The sequence below is a fragment of the Symphalangus syndactylus genome, chromosome 15, assembly GCF_028878055.3.
Source record: "Symphalangus syndactylus isolate Jambi chromosome 15, NHGRI_mSymSyn1-v2.1_pri, whole genome shotgun sequence".
In the NCBI taxonomy this organism is placed as follows: domain Eukaryota; kingdom Metazoa; phylum Chordata; class Mammalia; order Primates; family Hylobatidae; genus Symphalangus; species Symphalangus syndactylus.
The window spans coordinates 27,850,545-27,873,361 of record NC_072437.2 but is presented as its reverse complement, the minus strand read 5'-3'; the positions used below and the strand labels follow the sequence as shown (position 1 = coordinate 27,873,361).

Here is a 22,817-nt window from a genome sequence, read left to right as displayed (position 1 = left end):
TCACAAAATAATGTGATCCGGGTTCTGTGATTCAATTTCAAAGAGATAGTTTGATTATCTCCTGAACACCTAAATGGTTTATGTTAGCATTGTATATGCTATATGCTATATCTGCCCCAGTTATCATTGTCTCTTTTTCATATGGGCCAGTTCTTTGTTGTTTTGTTCTTTGTTAGAGGCCACCTTCGTCCCCAATTTTTCCAGAGGCACCACACGTGTACCTTAGAGCTTAATGTAGGGAAATGACACCCCAGGTCGTCTGGTGAATGGGGAGACTCTTCCACTCCATAAAGAAAGACCATTCTGGATATTCCCTCAGTTGTGTGCATATGATCCCCTGGGACTGGAAGATGCTACTCTTTTCCACTGGTGGAGTTTGTGATGAAGAGTTGAGGACATTCTTTTTTTCCTTACGGATCCAAGGAATGTGAGTTATCTTACAAACAGAGAACCAGGCCCAATACACATAGAGATGAACACCTAGATCAGGAGAAGTGAGGCAAGAATAAGGCAAAGTAGTCCAATAATTTGTAATTGTACATGAAAGCCATTAAGAAGTAATGAGGATGAAAACAAATATGGATTCAAGACCCGACAATTTAAAAAAGCATTTTTTTCCACAAAGTGTGAAGAAAACACACCAGTCAACCTATAATTAAATATGTGTATTAGATTAGTTAATTGAAAACCAAAAAAAATTAAAAAGCAAAAAAAAAAAATTGTTTTCCTTAAGAGAATATCGCCATAGGCTACACATATAGTCAATTATATCCCACCATATTAGATGCTATTTGCTGTTGTAAACAATTAGCTCAGCCATCATTGTGAATTTATTTTTTCCAATCTTTACATCTTCAAATGACTCCTGGCTTAGTCAGTTTGTTAAAAATGGCATATAAAACAACCCCTAAAGCCTTCTCTAAACTGGTACACAGCATTCTTCATTATTAAACAGCTGGCATTCTAACTATATGAAATTTCATTAAATTAATCTTAATGACTTAATGGTTCAGAATCACACACAAAACACACACACATACACACACAATAAAATTTTAAGATGTAACTTCTACCCTTATCTAAGGTCACTCCTAGTAAAGGTTTGACGATGTTAATGTTTAAAACAAGTCATAGAATGATTCAACAATAATCTGCATTTTATTTTTAACTTTGAACATCTATTTTGGTCATTGCCTTTACATTTCTTCATATTTATGCTTCCCGTAATAGTAAAAACTTATTCCTATAAAATGACCGATTTTATTTTTAATTTCGGTTTGGCCTTATCCTTATTGACTGAAAATTTATTTTTTTTGATGACCTGCGTTGTGTAAAGTACTGTTACAGGCATAGCATAAAATGTTTAAGCCCCTATTTCCAAGGGTCTTACAGACACAAAGAAATATATAATTGGCCAGGTGCGGTGGCTCACACCTGTAATCCCAGCACTTTGGGAGGCTGAGGCGGGTGGATCACGAGGTCCAGAGATCAAGACCATCCTGGCCAACATGGTGAAACCCCATCTCTACTAAAAATACAAAAATTAGCTGGGCATCGTAGTATGCACCTGTACTCCCAACTACTCGGGAGGCTGCGGCAGGAGAATTGCTTGAACCTGGGAGGCGGAGGTTGCAGTGAGCTGAGATTGTGCCACTGCACTCCAGCCTAGCAACAGAGTGAGACTCCATCTCCAAAAAAAAAAAGAAAAGAAAAAGAAAAAAGAAATATATAATTATACTTTGTCTACCCTTTACCAACAAAAGTCTTTTTCGCAAGCATCGTTTTGATCCTGTGAAGACTCCAGGAATTATTTCTATTTTGTAAATGAAAAGCCAAGGTTCAGAAACAAGCAACATGCCCAAGTTAAGGGATGGTTACAGGAAGAACCAAAATATGGATTTTGTTCACATCCAGGATCCTTTTCCCAATATTTCTGTCCCTAGAGTTGGGTTCCTAAAAAATTATCTGTTAGAAGCATTTGAAATTGTTACTATATGAAATATAGAGAAGAGGAGCCTTTCAAAGGCCATTAGTGAAATTAGAGATGATTTTATGGGACAGTCCCACAGATTAAGATAATGTGATCCTCTGAAAATGTCTGAGACTGAGCCATGATATTAGATGTAGGACACAAAAGTCAGAGCTAATACATAAAGAAAATATATGTGCTTTTCTAACTGTGTATATAGGTAAAATATCTATTAGGGTCAGCATCTTTTGAAAAATATATATATGTATAATTTTAATTGACAAAAATTATATGTTTATGTTGTACAATATGATGTTTGATATACGTATACATTGGAGGTGGCTAAATGAATTTTATCAGCATACGTGTTTTCTTATATATTTATTTTTTTGGTAAGAACATTTAAAATCTACTTTTTTAAAGCTATTTTCAAGTATACAATGTATTGTTCTTAATTATAGTCATCATGAGATACAACAGATCTCTTGAACTTACTCTAACTGAAATTTTCTACCCTTTGATCAACATATTCCCAATCCCCACACCCTCTAGCCTCTCCTAACCACCACTGCACTCTCTGCTTGTGGGTTCAACATTTTTAGATTCCACATATGTGTGAGATCGCGTGATTTTTATCATTCTGTGCTAGGCTTATTTTACTTAACATAATGTCTTCTAGGTTCATCCATGTTGACCCATAAATGACAGCATTTTCTTCTTTTTCAAGGCTGAATAGCATTTCATTTTGTATATAGATCACATTTTCCTTATCCATTCATTGTTACTAGACACTTAAGTTGATTCCATGTCTTGCCTCTTGCGAATAGTGCTGAAGTGAACATGGGTTGTGCATACATCTCTTGTACTTGCTTATTTCATTTTCTTTGGATATATATCCAGTAGTGGGATTGCTGCATCATATAGTAGTTCGATTTTTGAATTTTTGAAAAACCTCCATTCTGTTTTCCATAATGGCTGTATTAATTTTCATTCCCACCAAACATGTTTAAGAGTTCCTTTTTCTCCACATTTTTACCAACATTTGTTTTCTTTTGTTTTGATAACAGTCATTCTAACAAGTATAAAGTGATATCTTGGATTTGATTTGCATTTACCTGATGATTAGTGATGTTGAGCACTTTTACATATACCTGTTGACCATTTGTATGTCTTCTTTTAAGAAATATTTGTTTAGGTCCTTTGTTCCATTTTAAAAATTAGATTATATATATACTATATATATATTTGCAGTTGAATTATTATGGCACTAGGATTCTGGGTAATATTTATTATTTTCTTTAAGTTCTGGGTACATAGAATGTGCAGGTTTGTTACATAGGTAAAGGTATGCCATGGTGGTTTGCTGCACCTATCAATCCATCACCTTGGTATTAATCCCTGCATGCATTAGCTATGCTGCCCTTCCCCAACAGGCCCCAGTGTGTATCGTTCCCTCCATGTGTCCATGTGTTCTCATTATTAAGCTCCCTTTTATAAGTGAGAATATACAGTGTTTAGTTTTCTGTTCCTCTGTTAGTTTGCTGAGGTTAATGGCTTCCAGCTCCATCCATGTCCCTGCAAAGGATATGAGCTTGTTCCTTTTTATGGCTGCATAGTATTCCATGGTGTATACATACATTTTTATTTTTATCCAATCTATCATTGATGGGCATTTGGCTGATTCCATGTCTTCGCTATTGTGCATAGTGCTGCAATGAAGATATGTGTGCATCTATCTTTATAATAGAATGATTTATATACCTTTGGGTATATATCCAGTAATGAGATTGCTGGGTCAAATGGTATTTCTGGTTCTAGATCCTTGAGGAATCACCACACTGTCTTCCACAGTGATTGAACTAAATTTACCCTCCCACCAACAGTGTAAAAGCATTCCTGTTTCTCTGCAACCTCACCAGCATCTGTTGTTTCTTGACTTTTTAATAATCGCCATTCTGACTGGGGTGAGATTATTGTATCTCACTGTGGTTTTGAGATCTATCTATCTATCTATTTATCTAAACAAGAGAGAAAGTATACAGAGTAATATAATAAATTTCCACGGAGCCAACACCCATCACCGTTATTCTCTGAAGAGTCACATGAAATATTCCAACCTATACTGGAACTCCCATCTTCTACCACCATATCCTATCATGCAGCCACACTGCAGTCTAGGTACTTCTCTCCCAACCTACCGAATATATTTATGCTTCTGTGCTTTACTGATTCTGTTCCCTCTCCTAGAATAATCTTGCTGTTTATGTGAAAATCATTCATTCTTCAAAATTTTTTCAATTGCTCATGTAGAATTAATTGCCTTCACCTCTTTGTTCCTACAGAATTTAGTTAATACCAAAAAATAAAAGGTAGAGATTATAACCTCATGTAATATGTAGTTATAAAATGTTATAAATGTTTCAGGGTCCTTCATTTTACTACACAGTCCTACAGAAGAAGGAGCATATCTATTCTTCACTGCAGTGTCCCTGTGCCTAAGGTACTGCTACGTACATAAAGCAATACCTATACAGTGAATATTTAATGAAATCAAGAAGAGATAATCAGAGGTGGGTGGGGGTATGGATTGAACTTGATTGACAGATATAATAATAGGCTTTATTCATGACCAAGACGGACAGGTTGTCTGGGGTTTGAGAACTATTAGAAGTAGTATCTTCCTGGAGTCCAGCTCACAGAGCAAGGAGACATGAATATTTCCCTGTAGTTACTGGATCAGAACAACCTGCACAGATTTATTGGCAATTGTTTTCTTCCTTCCTTCCAAACAATTCTACACTACTAGGGCCCCTGAGCAAACAGAGATGTAGAGAAATTTCTGTTTAGGTAACATACTCCAGCTGAGTAGGCATTTTCCAAACCCCTTCCTCAAAAACATGGATGTTACACCCGTGGCTCTGCTCACACTAACTTCCCACTAAAGCACCTAGCCTTGAGCTTATTTCTCAGATGCAGAAGTAAATTTCTAAGGCCAAGGTTTATTGGAGTTTGCTGTTATCTATTTTAGAATCCCATCACTGAAACCTCTTGTCTACTTCCAACAGTTGGGTGTCTTTAAAAGAAGTGGCCTGTAATTTTACATATACTTGAAGAGAAATTCTCAAAGTTGCTTAAAATCCATGTTTGAACTTCTTTGTAAATTGAAATTATACTCCAATCAATGATTATTTTTTCCATGAAATGAATGGATGATTGTGATATGATGCCTCAACACATGTACAAATAACCACAGTTGAGACACAGATTATGTCTGAATGCTACGGGTTTTCAGAAGAGGCAGTGCTTCTTGGAGGATGTAAATTTAATTTGAACTTTGTATAATAAATAAATTGAATGTAAATGGAAGCAACGACACACCTGGAAAAACTTCAACAGAGGTTGACAGGAATAAAAGGGAATATATATTTAAGAAAAGGAAGTAATCTCATTCCCCAAGGAAAAGATTTTAGAGGCATTAACTGAGTCCCTTAGCTAACAAGGTGGCATTAGTTTCAAGAAGAAAAAGGGCACATTTCACTGGAAAGTCAGTGATTAGACTGCTAAAATTATGATTCTAGGTGACAAATCTGGTAGCATCGGAAGACTAGAAAAAAGGGAATTATTTCAAAGGTTTTTGATTATCCAGACATGAGAGATAAGGGCCTATATTAAAGTAGAAAGAAAGAAATATACTATAGAGAATATGATAAATGAGGTAGAAGAGTATAGTCTTTCTAAAACTTCTTGCAAGTTTTGAAAATGGATCACATTGGCTCTCAAAATTGGTTATGTGTAATTATCATCTGGGAAATTTTTGAAAAGACCCATAGCCATGGTGATGTTTCTGAAGGCCTAGGGTGGGGCTTATGATTGATATTTTAAGTAAATGGCTCAATTGTTTCTGACACAGATAGTACATAGATCACGATTTGAGAAGCACCAATTTCGTAGATAGCTGGAGAAGGAAAGAAAAGCAAGGTACTGGGGAACTATCAAACAGCTGTTCTGTGCAATTTGTTATGGCCATTGTTTTCTGGTTTTAAACTTTATTCACCAGACATTTGTTAATTTAATATTTTAGAAGACATAAGCCAGGCACCATGATTCGTGCTTGTAATCCCAGCACTTTGGAAGGCTGAGGAGGGAGGATCACCTGAGCCCAGGAGTTCAAGAACAGCCTGGGCAACATAGCAAGCCCCCATCTCTACAAAAAATTAAAAAATTAGCCAGGCAGAATGGGGTGTGCCTGTGATCCCAGCTACTTGGGAGGCTGAAGTGAAAGGATCGCTTGAGCCCAGGAGGTCAAGGCTGCAGTAAGTCATGATTGTGCCTCTGCACTCCAGGGTGGGCAACAGACCCTGTCTGAAAAAATAAAGAGAATGGACTCATCAATAAATTTTGAAAAGGAATGGTAATGAGGGTAAAATTTGTCTGTTAACATACATTAAAATGGTATAAGAATTGTAGGAATGTCTAGAGTTCTCAGGTGACTTAAGGCCTCCTTGATCAGTGTGGGCGCCAAACACTCAGACGTTATTTTCAAAACCATAAGATGAGATAAAAAAGACAGAGAGGAAGACTAGAAAAGAGCTAAAGACAAAACAGCAACAACCTCCCCAACCATGGAGACAGCAGAAGTGTAATGAAGTGAAAACACTGTCCACTGAAACTTCCAGACAGTTTGCATCAGGATATTCCCAGGAAGCAAAGTTAGAGGAGTTTCACTACTCCCTGTAGCTTGTTTTGTTTGTTTATTGTACAAAAACTCTAGGCTTTTGGTAGTCATCATATTTCTTACTATTATGACTATCATTTTATTAAAATGCTACATTAAGTATAGAAATAACATATTGTTCATACAAGCGTCTTCTCTGAGTGGTCATGGTTAAAATATTATCTTCCACTTTGTGCTAATGAAATGACCTAAGCTATTAGGACATACATAGCTACTACACATGGCCAGCCAGTCAGCTGTAAAATTTCCAGTTGGAAAAAAAAAATCATTTTTGTGAACCATTAAAATGCAATAAATTGTTTCACAACTGAAAACTTGTTTCAGTCCAACATAAAAGTTAATAAAATTATTTAAATATGCATAGTTGAAAAACAGTTTTAAAATATTTTGCATTCTGTGAATAAGCACCTAGAGTATTTTTCAACAAAAAATTATATATATGCAGAAAAAGAAGAGGTTAATAAAGACCGTCAGTGAAATCAGAACTCAGCTTAGTAAGTGGCACAAAATTAGTCTTTGCATTTAGAAAAATGTGATATTACTTTCAACCTGGTGAGCTTATTATGTCTGCATCTCTTCAGATTTTTACATGGCCTTGAGCAATTTGGGCTGGAGCCAGCTATAACAGTATTATTTCAGCAAATCACTTCCTATTGTTGTACATTTTAAGAATGTACTGAAAGGTACTTTCAAGTCTGAAAACATCAACTGATCACACAAGCAATGATATCTCATTTACAAGGCCTTTATGTAGCCACAAACTGTTTTCTTTAACAGTTCAACTATCTCAGGAATAGTAATAAACATAAACTACTCTATTACCACATTTTTTAAAAAGCTGTGCAGTTTACCTAAACCATGAATAATGTCATATGCTTTAAATTCTCCCTAAAATAAATACTACTTTACGTATGACAGGGGTTGGCAAATTTCTCTGTACAGAGCAGAGGGTAAATATTTTCTGCTTTATGGGACCATAGGGTCTCTGTTCTGACTACTCAGCTCTGCCATTAAAGCATGAAAGCAGCCGTAGACAATGTGCACAGGAATGTGTGAACCTCTGTTCCAATAAAACCTTATTTATAAAAACAGGCAATGGGCCAGATTTGGCCTCCAGGCCATAGTTTGCTAGCCCCTGTTCTATAGGATTCTTTTTCTAACATGTCAGTAATGTGAATATGGTTGTGATCTAACACACCAAATTGTTTTAATGTTTATTTTTATTGATACATATTAGATGTATACATGTTCAGCTACATGTGATAATTTGACATCTTCATTAATAAAATTAGGGTCGTTGGGATATCCATCACCTTAAATATTCATCTTTTCTTTTTACTAGGAACAGTTGATTTATTCTCTTCTAGCTACTTTTAAATATACACTACATTAATGTTAACTATTATCAAGCTACTGATCTATGAAACACCAGATCTTATTTCTTCTAAATGTACATTTGTACCTGTTAAACAACCTTTCTTTATCCCCTCAGTATCTTTTAGCATGTTGAATTATGTCCCATACTCTTAGTTTTAAAACCAGGACAGTCACTTGTCACAACTCAAGTTATGAACAGTGCCTAATTTTGAGACATTCATTGCAGAAATGAAATGGTTATGTAGAGCTGGCAGAGATTAGGAAATCACTGAGAAATTCTTTAAGATGTGGGTTATAGATTGATAGGTTATTCATTCTAGTAAGTAACAATGGAGTGCATTATATCACAACTATCTAAGTTTGTGCTGCTATAACAGAACACCATAAACTAGGTAATTTACAAATATCACAAATATTTAATCACAGTTCTAGAGGGTGGGAAGTCCAAGATCAAGGAGCCAGTAGGTATGATTGTCTGGTGAAGGCTGCTCTCTGCTTCCAATATGGTGCGTTGATGCTGCATCTTCCAGAGGGTAAGAATGCTATGTCCTTACACAGCAGAAGGCTCAAGGGCAGGAGAGTCCAGTGCTGTGTGAAGCCTCTTTTATAAGGGCCTTTATCTTATTCACAGGAAAGGAGCCCTCATGGCCTAATCACGTCTTAAATGTCCTGCCTCTTAATATTTCACATTGGCAATATCTGAATTCTGGAAGGGACACATTCAAACCACAGCATATCACAAGTGGCATTTGGAAAGAAAAGGTTTTCTGAAATGCCCTATTCTGTTTATTGTTCACTCTTTACACAAACTCACACACACAAACACACATACACACACCCCTTGTCTGCTTGACAAAATCTCTTTTATCCTTCAGATTGCTTTTTCTGTAAACCTCTCACTCAGACAAAGTGAAATACCTCCCAAGTGCATTGATTTCTGTTTGCAGTTACAACACCACATTATACTTATTTGATTGCATGTCGATGACTAGGACAGAGAGGCTGAGGGCATGGTAAGCAGGTAGGCAGGGCCAGAGATCCAGAAGGGTTTTGTATACTGTGTTAGACAGCCCATATTAAGCCAAGAGCAGTGGAAACCATTGCAGAGAATCAAGTATAAAACGTATGTATCAGATCAGTATTTTAGAAAAACAGCAAGATAACCGCATGGAGAATGAATTATAGGGGGATGAAATAAAAAAGGGAAAATTGGTAGGATGTTATTTAGTGATCCAGAGAAAGATGATGGTGGTTTGAACCAGGAGAGTAGCAGGCAAGATAGAGAGAAATATTGAGATTCAGGTTTTATTTTGGCGGTTGCACCCATAGCATATGTAGTGGATTGGATGTGAGAGAAGGAAAAGAAAAAAAATCGAGGATAGCATCAAGATGTTTGCTTTAAACTGGGGTGATCATATTACCATATACAGGGGATGACACTGACGTCTGAAAGAGAAAATAAGAGCTCTGCTTCATTTCTTTTATTTGAAATGACTAATTGCGGAGGATATCAAGTAGCCAGTTGGCTCGAAGAATACAGGTTAGAAAATGAGTCAGAGCAGTAGATATTAGCGTTCTACACTGTCTGGGGTTGTCAATAATCCATGAGGATTTCCTGTGTATATACCTGATCCTACATCATCACTCTTAAGGTAGTAAAAGAATAATGACGTGGCTCCTACTCTCCAGTAAGGTCAAAGTCACGTGTACCTATCATTACCGTAGAGGACTTAAATATGTGAGTGAGCTATATATATATATTTAAATATACATGTAACCCTAAAATAAATATACAGGAATATATATATATATATATATATATATATACAGGAATATATATATATATATATATATACAGGAATATATGTGTATATATATATATAGTTAATATAGGGACTAGTTAATTATATATATAAATACTATATATATAATACTATATATATAAATACTATATATATCATACTATATATATAAATACTATATATATCATACTATATATAAATACTATATATATAAAATACTATATATAAATACTATATATATATAAAATACTATATATGTATATATATATAGAGAGAGAGAGAGACAGTATTTGGTTAAATGTTGATGTAGGCAGAAATGATTAGAGGTGTTCAGAGAAGTCTACATGGAAGCCATGGGCTTCAAATGAAGTGGATGGCACAGAGGACAATGAGTTTGATTGACCTCAGTAGAAGCAAGGGCATCACAGCTCTGTTAGTTAAGGGGCAGCCAGGACAGAAGTAAAATCAAGAACAAGTGAGAGTTTGGGTTGTGACTTTAGGCATAAGGAGAAACATATACTCCTTTCTCTTTATATTCTTATTTGTTTGCCCACGGCATCAAATAAAAACAGGTAAAACTGGCCGGGCGCGGTGGCTCACGCTTGTAATCCCAGCACTTTGGGAGGCCGAGGTGGGCAGATCACGAGGTCAGGAGATCGAGACCACGGTGAAACCCCGTCTCTACTAAAAAATACAAAAAATTAGCCGGGCGTGGTGGCGGGCGCCTGTAGTCCCAGCTACAAGGAGAGGCTGAGGCAGGAGAATGGCGTGAACCCAGGAGGCGGAGCTTGCAGTGAGCCGAGATTGCGCCACTGCACTCCAGCCTGGGCGACAGAGCGAGACTCCGTCTCAAAAAAAAAAAAAAAAAAAAAAAAAACAGGTAAAACTCTTTGAATATGCGTTTTAAGGAATTTTAAAAATAAAACGTTAAAAGTACTTGAATATATAAATCTGCTTTATAAAATTGGTCATTGAAAATGTGGCAACATGTATGATGCCATCTTCAAATGTCAGTAGTAAGAACAATAACAGAATGTCAATTAATGAAGGTGGTATTACCATATTGAGTCTGTCACTGGGCATTTGAACAACTCTTAGAGATGACAGTTAATAGTACACAAATTATGCCCAGTTAGAAGTCAAAGCTTGGGGCTCTCCTAAGGCCTTTCAAATAAGATAATAGGAGAGTACCATTCAATTCGTAATCTTGAATTGAGGAGTTGTTTCCTAATGAGAAATCTACATTTCATTATTATACAATAGGGCATAAAATTCTTGGTTAATTTTTGTAAATGTGGACACTACAGATTCCTGTGTATTTATTTTAGGGTTGCAGAAAAGACATAACTAGTCCAATTTCCAATTCCAATGAACAGGAAGCCTAGAAGGAAACTCTTAGGTTTGAGGATATCAGATTTATTATTGGTAACATGAGAAAAAGCTCTTGCATTTAGAACCAACTCTCTCTTTTGAGTTAGGAATAAAACTCACATACACACTCCTTTACTTCAATAGATGATGCCATACCTCCAGTTATCTCCCTTTAATTCAATTTTGTTAAATAAAATTTACCATATGCCTAATGTATTCTCAAGATACTATTCTGGGAAAAAAAGAAAATATTAAGACAAGTAAGACACAGTCCTAAAATTCAAGGAGTGGCCAACCTAGTGGAAGAGACAGCATATTCACATGTTATAATTCATATTCACATGAGTTATAGTGCAGCATCTTAGGTACAGAGGATGGAGAAGTGGAGAATGAGAATGTCTGCTTAGAGGAAAGCATTAGAGCTCAGCCTTAAAAGAGGAAAGGTTTTTACATGGACAGCAAAGGGCAGAAAATTAATTCCAGGCACAGGGAACAGCAAATTGGAGAAAAGAATAAAATACTTCAACTGAATCATGCTGTCTCAGAAGACTTTATAGAAATGCTTAGTTTTTGAAAAGGGGAACTATGCAGGAGCCTCAACCGGCCCCCTTACCCCACCCACCTGCACTCCCTACATTTCTATTCTGAATGAAATGTAAAATGTTGGTTCTGTACATAGTGATTCATTCATCGATGAATGTGTAGCGATACCTATTGTGTGTGCTCTACAGTGTCATTGGTACTTCTGATGTATGTTCCAGGTACATTAACTCATCCGTTCCTTCACTCAAAAATACCGTTGGGTTGCTACTGTATGCCAGGAAGTTTGCAAGACTAGGGCTGTAGAAATAGTCCCTGTCTTGTAAAAAACTGCAGTGCAAGAAATAAGCATTTTTTTCTTTACTTTTTAAAACTTTTGTTCAAATCAGGACTACTTAAAGATGTAATTTTTTCCTACTAAAGCATATTAATTGAAATAGTACGTAGGCCATTTTAGCTATTAATGTTTAAAGTGAAAGGCAAACAGTTATTGTATATTTATTTCCAAAGAAATTCAATAGGAAACAAGGTTTAACACCAATCTTTATATCTAAAAATACAACTAAATAGTATTATATGTGAGCTTGACAAAGAGTAGTCCCATCCATGCACAGGCCTGGTTGTTTTTCTTTTTCTTTTTTTTTTTTTTTCATGGCACATTAATTAAAATGTTAAAACATCTTGAGCTATCTTACTTTCCTGTTTGTTTTGTTAGAAAATAATATAAAAGCCACTGCTGACACACTGACAGTCTGTTGACAGCTTTAGCTTCCAGAGTATTTGGAAGACTGTTCCTGGGGCATTACATTTGAAAAGAGTTCAAAGTGATTGTAAACTTGTTTAGATTGTGATATTGAAAACAACACTGGGTGAAATTGTGCTTCTAACTGTCTCAAATAAATCTGTTAGCATCGCTGTCTCTTCCCAGGGGTACTTAGAAATTAATTTTCGATCTATTGTCTTATTCCCTAAGGATTTACGCAGGGAACGAAGCAAAATTGTGAGTTTTTAAAGATTTTTTTTCTAAAGAATGACCTATTAAGTTTAAAGTAGTACCAATGTGATGTATCAAATACAGTCTTTTTAAAAAATAATTCCTTTCATTGTTAGCCATTAGAAAAATTAACAGGAAATGGAAATGCTATGGAATCTGCTTCCTCTTTCTAGCAGTGAGGAGCAGAGGACAGAAAGCCCCACCTTGCCTTCATGCAGGTGGTATTCTCACCTCTCAGCGTGTGTTTGTGCCTGTATCCTTAGTTTTCTCTAATTTCTAACTCTAAGGTAGTAGAGCTCTTAAATGGTTTTCCTGCTTTCTCTGCAGCTGAATGATCAGGTCTATAGGGTTTTTTTTTTTTCTTTTTTGAGATGGAGTTTTGCTCTGTCGCCCAGGCTGGAGTACAGTGGTGCGATCTCAGGTCACTGCAGCCTCTGCCTCCCAGGCTCAAGCCATTCTCCTGCATCAGCCTCCGGAGTATCTGAGAATACAGGTGTGTGCCACCATGTCCGGCTCATCTTTGTATGTTTAGTAGAGATGGGTTTTCACCGCTTTGGCCAGGCTGGTCTTGAACTCCTGGCCTCAAGTGATCCACACACCTCAGCCTCCCAAAGTGCTGGGATTACAGGCATGAGCCACAGCACCCAGCCCAGGTCTATAGGATTTTAATTGCTTCCCACATGCTAAGGGAGAATCAGGTTGCATAATGAGGCTTTGTAGGGGAAAATGTGGTTTTCACACTTACTTTCAAGGGAAGGGAGTACTCAAGTTACGCCGATGTGGCAAAGTGCATCCTAAGGACCTGATAACCAAGACTAAACTAAAATCAGTAAAATCCTTGGGTGTATGGATCAGTAGAGGCGAGCTTCTCAGGACAGGCTGAACTATTGGGGAATGAAGGGACATATGCTCCACATGAGAAAAACAACCCCAGCATACAGTCAGGGTTTGAGTTGCTTCTTGCTAGCCATGCGACCATGACAATTCAGTTTCTGAACTTTCTGACGCCCATACCTCTCATCCATAAAAGGAGGAGTAGTACTACTGATTTGGCAAGATTGTTGCAAGAATAATGCCGGTGATATTTGATTTGAAACGAGGACCTATTAAAATGCAAGGCATTCTCGTCTATGATATACATTTTCTAGGTCATGTTCTGAACATCTTGAGATACCTGTTGTAGGTCATGTCTTGCCCCATTGTGGGAAGTATGGGATTGAATCCTTCAGCCTTTCTCAACTGTGGAACCAAGTCATTCATTTAATGTTATGAATGAATTCTAGAATGATGCTAGTTAAGTACATTTTGGGGAGAATTGAGAAAATAGTCACTGAAATCCGGTTTTCCACTCTCTGCTTCAGATGAGAAATCCTGCTGAGAAAGGCTGTGAGATAGTAAACTATTCATGCTCTCTGAATGAAAAAGCTTAAGAAAACCTAAAAAAAAAAAAACAGATTTAAAAAAATTTTAAAGCCCCTTGCGTTGAAATATATTTCAGAATATCCCCTTTGACACTTTTTTTGGTGAATTCCATGTAAGATTATGAATTAGCTTTTGCATTCTCTTTCCTTGTGCACTACATTGTGTTGAGGGCTAGTGCACAAAGAGAAACGCAAATATTAATATTTTATGTTAATATAAATGTTAATATCTTATAATAATTATGAGCATAGAACCCAAAACTTTTTGTAATTCCTAGTAACTACTTTTATGATGGTGATGAAGATGACGGAGAAGTCTGAAATACTAGTAGTTATCAAATAAAAAGATATTAATATCTAAGCTATAGAATTATTTCATATTGCAAGATGATTTTCTTAGTAAACTGAGCAAATAAACTCACTCCTGTCTTTGTGATATGAATCCACAGTTTTATTTTTACTCTGCTAGGAAATTTTCAACATTTATTCTCAGTTTAAGTCATTTTGGTGTGAAATACTGGGTAATATAAAAACAAATGTCTTTATCTGTCTATTAATGTTTTTGTCTCTGTTAAACATTTTCCATGGATCATGCCTGTGTTTGTGCTTTGCTTTGACATAGGGATTATAATTTTAGTACTGCAAATGAAAATCTTGAAAAGTCAGGAGGCAAGAGGGATTTAGCCCGAGATTATCAAAAGCACTTGGCATTTGTTCTCTCTCACCTCCTTTCCACATTCATTTCCAACTTGAGATTCATGATGGATTCTATGATAGTATATGGTTCAAAGAGAAATAGTAATTTTTTTAAAAAATGCCCAGGGATAAGCCAAATAAAACTTTTATGACATATTTTCAGAAAAACCACAGACTGGAAGACGTTACTATATAGTGGTTCTCTAAGCATCACCTGGGAACTTGGTAGAAATGCAAATTCTCAGGTCCCACCACAGATACACTGAATCTGAAACTCTGGGAGTGGGGCCCAGCAATCTGGTTTCATACACCCTGTGGGTGATTCTGACCAAGTTTGAGAAACACAGTTCCTGAACAGTGCCTCACTCTCTCACTTAAATGACTCAGTTTTTCTAGTTTAATACACAAGCATCAGCACTAAAAATACCACATTTAAAAGAAAATCTGGAAAAGACAGGAAGAGTTTCCACTTCATTCTGGGGGTCGGGAGGGAAAGAGTTGTTTCAGGGTCATCACTTTGAGAGAGCGAGGGAATGTACATGAGACCTTGTATGCATTTCCAGCTGGGATTATGACTGGTTGTGTGACCCATCAGTGAGGATACTAATATGTTCACAGCTGCCTACTAGAGTCACTTACAGTAGAAAACTCACAATATTCAAGGATCGAAACTGGGCCGATAAAATCTGTTGTTTAAAGCAGCAAATATGGCTATAGATTTCACTCAGCTGAGTGATAGGAAGTTTATTTTCAATTTTAAGTTCTTTAAAAATTTTATTTAAAAATAGATTCAAGTTTTCATACTCTTCAAGCATGCTTTCAAAATGTATCACTCTTTTCCATCAGCCCCCTGAGATTGGGTAGCATAGCAAATGGTAGCCACTCTATGGCAAATGCTCTCAGCATACAGACTGTGAAAAATTCTGTTGTGGAAATGATTCTACTTGAACCAAACTGTTACAGGAAAGGAGTCCCGATCCAGACCCCAAGAGAGGGTTTTGGTATCTCATGCAAGAAAGAATTCAGGGTGAGTCCACAGTGCAAAGCGAAAGCAAATTTATTACATCTATCCTAGGTATAATTGTTGTATATATGTAGGAAAAAAAAAGTTTGTGGGGAGATGTGCTGTGCTATAAGGGTTTGTGATAAAGAATTAATTTGCTTACTATATTTTGCAAGAATCGGTATTATTATCTTTAAGGCAAAATTAGGAATGCCTTTGTTCTCAAGATAACTGGATATTAAGACAATCCCAAGTCTGGGTCTGTTCAGTAAACATCATCAATTTGTTCCCTCAACTGCTAGGAATAGCTCTTGGAGAATGCAGCCCAGCTCCAGAGTCCCTCACTTTCCCAGCCCTCACTCAACGCCTCTGACAAAACTGCACCAACATGTGTCATATACGTAGAAAGTCATCTTCTACAAGCTATACAAAGCAATCCCTTGTCTGTTAGAAAATAAGGACTAAACAAATTAACAGAAGGACTAGGATGATTGAAAAGATATTGATGCCTTATTGTGAATGTTTGCCAAGATATTTATATAAATAAGATAGAGGTGTTAAAAGAAAAACAATGTAAATTCTATTGCCTAATGTGTACTTCCATCTCAAATATCTAGTTCACATATTAGTAGGTATCATTCATCTTAATTGGGTTCAAGAAGGTTCTTCATTGCTAGTGATAAATCAATCACCATCTCTGAACACTGCAGTGTGTACTCATGACCTGTAGATTGTGTTGGAATTTTAATATATGTGGAAGTATTTTGAAAAGTTAGGAATTTGAGTTGGAAAGGCATCCAGAAAATTGATTTCAATTTTTCTTAAGGGTTAAGGCTGGGTGTGGTGGCACACGCCTGTAGTCCAGGTCACCTGAGCCCAGGAGTTCAAGACCAGCCTGGGCAACGTAGGGATACCCCGTCTCTGAGGAAAAAAAAAAAAAAGCAGCTGAGTATGGTGGCGTGTGCCTGTAGTCCCAGCTAATTGGGAGGCTGAGGTGGGAGGATCACTCTCCTCTGGGAGGTCAAGTTTGCAGTATGCCATGATTGCACCACTGCACTCCAGCCTGGGTGACACAGTGAGACCCCGCTGAAAAAGTAAAAAATCAAGGGACTTTGTTAAAAAGATTGTAATCTCATATTAGCAGTCTAGTAACTGGATTTTTTCATTTGACAGAGAAAAAAAACTGTATTTTAATGAGAGTATATTTTCAAAACGCAATTTCTTCTTTTTGCCGTGCTATTTTCATACTTACTATTTTAGACAATGGACATTTTTTTTAGCATGGAATTATGTGTATGACATTCCTTTGACCTAGCAATCACAGTACTAATAGGCTTCACATCTGTTTACTTTTAAAGAAATGTGAGCATTTTGATAGAAAACACTGTTAATGAAGTTTTTTGAAAAAAAAAATGACATTCTGAACATATTAAATGACGTCAAATTAAAAAAATTAAAAGATAGTAAGACTGAGAAGGCTTTTCCCATCATAGAGGGATTCAGAAGTAATTTCAAAACAAAGATGGGGAGGAAAGCTTCTCCTTCCTCCAGCAACCTTTTCTCTCCTTACATGAAACTATGACTTTAACCTCTTCTTGGCTGCAAAGTGAAATCTATTTTATTAATGGTGAAAGAGGTATGAGTACTTAGGAGTGGAATAAAACAACACGTATTTGATTCTGTGGTGCCAAGCTTGATTTGCCTCTGGCTTGGCCATTCCAAGAAGAGCTTAAGCTTTTTCATCTTAACTCTGATTCACAATCTTAAACTGTATGAGATTTGCCCTGATGCACACCAGTTTCATCTGTTTCATCAAAGCGTCTAACTTTTTCAAACACAAAGGGATGAATTGTGAATACCTGGTGAATTTCCACAAGTCAACAACCTAACAAAACCACAAAAAAAGACGAGGTAACTTTTTTCTTAAGTGAAAAGTAGCCTAACACTAGAAAAGAGAACATTTATTTCTGTTAATCTAGGCATTAATAAAAGGTGCTGGGCCGTAATTATAGTTCCCTTTGTCATTCAATAGAGAGGTAGAAAAATGCAGATTTCTATTCCCTTTGCCTAGGGTGGAACCTGAGATTCTGCATTTCTAACAGGCTCCAGGTGATTAGATGTCACTGAATGTTGTCACATTGTATACCAAGGGCAAATACGTAAAATTCTTATGAAAGATAGACTCCTTTATACCGTCTTCACAGAGGTTAGACAAAGCTAAGGCAAGAAACCAACTGAGAACAGATATTTTATCTAGTACAGCTTTCATATACGCACAATGTTCAGAAAATGAAAATGAACATTTCTCAGCTTCAGTCTCCTCTTCTATAATTTGACAGGCTTGGAAGCTTCTTCCAGATCTAAGATTTTATGATTCCACTGGGCACTAGATAAATCCTCTGTGAATATATGAATGAGCGACGGAATTAGTGAATTTTGAGTTGTCAGTTTAACTATAAGAAAGTGGCTCTTTTGTACTCCCGTTATTACTTACAGAGGAGCTTGGGGGATATGTGAGTCATTTCATAAACTTCAGACAGAGGAGAACGTGTGAAATAATGGCCTAAGAGAGAAAGTAAACGGGGAAGAAGGAAATATAATAGGCCAGACAGACCACATTTTAAGTGTTAACTTCAGGTGAGAGACCATGAATTTAAACTGAGATCAGTCCACAAGGCTGTGTTTTTTGTTATTTGTAGTCACAGCAGAGTGACTGTTTCAAACATGTGAAATGTTCTGGGTCTCTATTTCCAGTGGGTTTTAACAAAGATTACAATTTTGTTAGTTTGCCCAAGAGTTGGTTTTAACAAGGATAATAGGCCCTGGAATTGGGTCAGGTAAGGAGGAGAGTGAGGTTCTGAGGGATGGCAGCACAGGAAAGGCAGTAGAATAGTGGATTGTACTTTATGTTGGTTTGTACTTCCCTGAAGGGTTGTTGAAATGGGAATACTACAAGGGGCAAGCTAGAGTGTGGAAGGCTTGAAAATGGGGTTATGGAAGGTAACTGTTAGTAATGGCAAGGTCTAGGGTGTGACTACCTAAGTCACATAATGTTACATCTCTGCTCCAGGTATTATGGAGATGATGAAGGTGTGAAAGAGAGAAACTGAACTGACAAGTTTAAAGTTGTATTTTCTAATTGGGACTAGATTTAATACTGGCATAGGTCTTCTGTGAATCAAGTTACTTGACTTGTTGAACATGTATAAAGGACATGCAGTATTTGATGGGAAGTTTCAGCCAAACAGGTGATAAGAAGTTGAATTTTAAACCCTGGAAAATTAGGTCAGTCTACCATATAAAAACAAGATTTAATAAGCGGCAGATGACATTTTGTCCAATTCCATTAGATTTTGCAGTGCCAAATAATTATAGGCAGTGCAAATCATGCATTTGCTGTGCTACGAAGGGTTACGTGAATTCTCTGCTACAGACATGCTATACCTTCCCTGAAAAAAGCACATATGGCTATCAGTAAGAAGGTCATTTTGAATGTGCACCTACAATAGTGACAGCAGGCTGGGCGTGTTAGCTCACACCTGTAATCTCAGCACTTTGGGAGGCTGAGGCGGGCAGATTACCTGAGGTCAGGAGTTCGAGATCAGCCTGGCTAACATGGTGAAAACCCATCTCTACTAAAAATACAAAAATTAGCAGGGTATGGTGGTGTGTGCCTATAATCCCAGGTACTCAGGAGGCTGAGACAGGAGAATCGCTTGAAGCCAGGAGGCAGAGGTTGCAGTGAGCCAAGATTGCACCACTGCACTCCAGCCTGGGCGACAGAGCAAGACTCTCTCTCAAAAAAAAAAATAGTGACAACAATTTAGTTAGCACATAGACGTCTTAGCAAAAGTTATATTTTATATACGAAAGTTAAAAAGCTACATAGTAATATGTCTTAAGATAATATTTTATCACTTCATGACCAAGTGTTGAATACCTAATCTTCTACTAAAATCTGTTCTTTCTCAGTGACAAGTTCACATTGACCGTGTACTCAAGCAAATGTAACTGCAAATGTTACTGTCTCTGCTAATCTAGACATTTTATGAAGTCCCCAACTCTTGAAGTTTAGTAGGTTTATAGTCAGGTACATGAGGTAAAGGCATAAATGTCATAGTTGTGTTACGTATTTGAAAACATTGGCTTCATGAACTCCCCCCTAATTTAATACTTTTCAAATATGAGTGATTTATGATACGTATCAGTGGCTAAATGTAATACCTGCACTGTTTTTTAATATCTAACTTTTTTAGTTATAAAAGGTTACATAACTACATAAAACAATCCACATACTAATTTTTATCTCTCATTTAAGGCTAGATACTTCCGTTCTGAGGTATATGAAATTATCAGTTTGTCAAACACTTAATCCTTTATCATTTATTGGCAAGGAATGTAATTGAATTGGTGTAAACTAAAAGTGAAGATATTGACAGCTTGTAGAGTGGTGGATTACCTGGCATAGTAGAAGGCACGTTAGATCTGGGGTCAGAAAACCAGAGTTCTTAACTTGCTCTGACTCCTTTGTCTCTGGTTCCTTTTCAGTAAAAGATGGTATAAATGCCTATGATAAAGTGGTTATGAGTATTACTGACACTGTATGGAAAGCATCTCACATGAGACTGGCTCTGTAAACCAAAGTCTGACCTTATCAAAAGCTCTTCACAGCCATAACTGCGCTGGGCACTGGGGCAGGTGGGGGGGCAGGGATCCCTAGATTCAGTAGGCTGTCTTAAAGAAGTTACTATCTAGTGGAAAAAATTCCACTTTCATCTACTCTAGTACATATTTACAGAACATTTGCATGTGGTGGACAGCAGCCTGGGTTGTGTGTACTCAGTGAACAAGACAGAAATTGTCATTCAACTCATGGAGCTTACATTCTGATACCTTCATTTCTCGTCCATTAACACGATTTACATTGACCATGATTGCTGCTACATCAAGTAATATTGGCTTTATCTTTCAAGTGTGCATTTATTGTATTTTAAGAATGAAGATATTAGAAAGGCCTCTCCTACTCAAGAGTACATACCAACTATGACAAAATAACTTGAAGTGAGATTTTTCTGAGATTATATATTTACATGAATTATATGTTAGTTTTTAAACTGCCTCTTATGTCTCGTTGCTACCATTTGATAAATTTACTGTGGAGCTTAAACCATAAAGACCAGAGCTTATTCATAATGGGCAAAGCTGAATATAGAGTGAATGTGCTCTGTCAGGTTGAATTAGAATTTAGAGGGTCCTAAATGACGCTTTTTCAAGGGTGGAATTGTAGATTTTTGAGGAAACAGCATCTCTGGGACACAGGAATTACTCACACTTCACTGCGATCTGTACGTCATCTCAAACAGCATCCCAAAGAGAAAGGGAAACTGTGTTTAGAGCAGAGATCAGTGTCAGGACAAACCTCTATATTGTATGAAGTCAGTGACCTAGCGCAAACATAAACAGGGTTCCATGTCATGTTATGCTTGCCAGAAAAGCATTTAATGTGAACTGGAATTGTGTGATTCTCTGTGAGAATGTGGCCCATAAAACTGATTATGTTTTTGCAAGTTATTCCATCTGTAAGCAATGTGCATAAAATATGTTTTGTTAAAATCGAATTCAAAGTGTGCACTAAAAATTATCCTATCAGTGTGAACATCAACCTAGAAAATTAGATGCAATCATCTTCCATATTTCATATTTTAACATCCCAATATTATGGAACATTTCTCCTATTCATGAATCTGCCTGCCAGTGCTATAAGTTTGTATTATTTTTAAACTTCTTGAGTTATTTGGCATATAGGGTAGGATAAAAATAGTTTGGATGGATAGTATGCATTGGCATTAAATCTGCTTCAAGTCAGAGCCTAGAAACTCTGAATGGCATAGTTACTTTTAAATTGGCCAACAGATCAATAGACACTGTGGACGAAATTCTGAAAAAGTCTAATAAAAAGCATTGAGGTACACCTGTTTGGTCAGAATATGGTTTGCCTGAATAGACACTTGCAATGTTTGCTTTTCTGGATTGAGTATCACAGCAGGCAGATATTGTTGTTCTATATTGTCTCCAGGCTATCTCTGTCAGAGGGTTGTGTCAGTGGGAACAAGATATCTTTTCCAGGGTCTTTTCAGGCTGTATGTATTTAAACATAAAGACTAGAACTAAAGATAACAAAGAAGACAAGAGAATATACAAACAGCTCTTTGCTTCTCAAAATGTGTAGAATGGTCATATCTGCTTTCTGACGGTGGTGCTAGGGAGTGGGTTTGATTCTTCCTCAGTGCTTTTCAATGTTGAGCATCTTTTCGTTTTCTCTTTGGGGAGACACTGTTCAAATGTCTGACCCCTGAAACAGGATAAGATACGCTTTGTCCTGCTCACTCACCCAAATCCTCCAGGGACGCTTCAGTGCCTGGCTCTGGTAGCTGACACTGCTCCCCATTCCTGGTAAATGTGCTGGGACCATTTCCTCAGAAGAGAGTTTTCTACCTATCCAGGCCAAAAAGAGAGAAAAATTGAAATGTTGACTGAAAAAGAGGGGGGAGATTTCTAGTCCATTTTATTGTTTCATGTTGATTTATTGAAGGGTCCAATTGGGAATTCTTACACACTTTATAAATGTAGGAATAGGAGAAATCTGAAAAAGTGGGAAAACATAAATGAACTTCCAGCTTCATTTCATGACTTCCTTGTAAGTACCTTTCATGCTTAACCAATTCATCTTAGAATTCCCAAACCTTGAAATTCCATACATTGCTACCTTCGATAATCTTCTTTCTTCCTGTTAATGTTCTCAATCTTTTTCGTGCTGCAAATGAATGAATGAACTAATAAATAAGATGTTTCTCTTTTAATTGTTTCAATAGGTAGTATACTAAATTTCCCCCTTTCAGTAGGTATTTA

At 36.8% G+C, this 22,817-nt stretch overlaps 1 protein-coding gene across 2 annotated transcripts in view; it reads left to right on the top strand.

The window, feature by feature from the left end:
- GPC6 (glypican 6) overlaps nucleotides 1-22,817 on the top strand; it is a 1,204,563-nt gene that overhangs the window by 556,074 nt on the left and 625,672 nt on the right. The gene's annotated exons all lie outside the window — the stretch shown is intronic.